The sequence below is a fragment of the Schistocerca americana genome, chromosome 3, assembly GCF_021461395.2.
Source record: "Schistocerca americana isolate TAMUIC-IGC-003095 chromosome 3, iqSchAmer2.1, whole genome shotgun sequence".
NCBI classification, from domain to species: Eukaryota; Metazoa; Arthropoda; class Insecta; order Orthoptera; family Acrididae; genus Schistocerca; species Schistocerca americana.
The window spans coordinates 986,860,317-986,861,760 of record NC_060121.1 but is presented as its reverse complement, the minus strand read 5'-3'; the positions used below and the strand labels follow the sequence as shown (position 1 = coordinate 986,861,760).

Sequence of the window (1,444 nt, the reverse complement as noted above, 5' to 3'; positions counted from 1 at the left end):
GGCACGCCATGGCGCAGTGGATTCTGCACGTGACGCCCTAGAGGCCTAGACACTCTGGTTTCTTGTGGAACATTCTATTTCTCGGATTTCAACTTGTGGCAGGAAACGATGGACAGCGTACTGAACACGTCTTGCACTAGTCTCATGACAATTAGAAACCGGCGCCATTTTGCTTTTTATTCGGTTTTTGGCCCCCAGGACAATATAAAACCGATTTTTCCCATTTGCCGTTGTGGATGATCTTACGTAACTGACAGTGACATGGCTGTCACGTACATTGAACAGTTTGGATGGATGTGCAACTCAGACCACAGCCGTGTATTGCGATTCATCTGTGATTTGTAGCCGAACACAATTACATTAAGAGGCTTACAGTACCATCTGACGTACAGCGGCGAACTTGGTTCAAATGGCTCTGAGCACTATGGGACTTAACTGCTGTGGTCATCAGTTCCCTAGAACTTAGAACTACTTAAACCTAACTAACCTAAGGACATCACAAACACCCATGCCTGAGGCAGGATTCGAACCTGCGACCGCAGCGGTCGCGCGGTTCCAGACTGTCGCGCCTAGAACCGCTCGGCCACCCAGGCCGCCACAGCGGCGAACTGCGAAGATAACTCGAGGAGGCGCTGATTATACAGGCAGTACAGAGGGCGCCACTGTCGATCACGTGACGTCGGCCATGAGATTGTCTCTGGTAATGCCAACATTCTCGATTGAAAGTAATCGACCGTCAGGCTTGCGGTGCAACGCTGACATCCAAATTTTGTCCAGTTTAACACCCTCGTCTTTCCTGTTAAAATTATTACGGTGTTTATCAATCTCGATAGCCTCTCTACACGTGCGTGCATAATAATGCGAGGTTTTTGATATGACGCTCGTCTCGCTGAATTTTATTTCATGATCACCTTCCTGGTAAACATGTTCCGCTACGGCCGATTTATCCGTGTGATGCCGTCGATCAGAACATACTAGGTTCTATTACTCAACAAGTCTTCCAGCCACTTGCGCACCTTGGAGCCTATCCGATACGCTCGTATCTTCATGAACAGTCTGCAGTGAGATACCGTGTCAAAGACTATCCGGAAATCTAGAAATTTGGAATCTGTCTCGAGTTCGAGTCTCGGCCCGGCACACAGTTTTAATCTGCCAGGAAGTTTCACATCAGCGCACACTCCGCTGCAGAGTGAAAATGTCATCCTGGAAACATCCTCCAGGCTGTGGCTAAGGCATGTCTCCGTAATATCCTGCTAGTTCTGCGAGATTTGCAGGAGAAAATGGTTCAAATGGCTCTGAGCACTATGGGACTCAACTGCTGTGGTCATAAGTCCCCTGTAACTTAGAACTACTTAAACCTAACAAACCTAAGGACATTACACACATCCATGCCCGAGGCAGGATTCGAACCTGCGACCGTAGCGATCGCGCGGTTCCAGAATGT

General features: G+C 48.5%; 1 non-coding gene across 1 annotated transcript; it reads right to left on the bottom strand.

The window, feature by feature from the left end:
- Positions 1 to 509: 509 nt before the first annotated feature.
- Positions 510 to 593, bottom strand: Trnas-gga. The gene is given in 2 exon segments: positions 510 to 544; positions 554 to 593. It is a non-coding gene; the product is annotated as a tRNA-Ser (tRNA).
- Between the last annotated feature and the right edge of the window lie 851 nt (positions 594 to 1,444).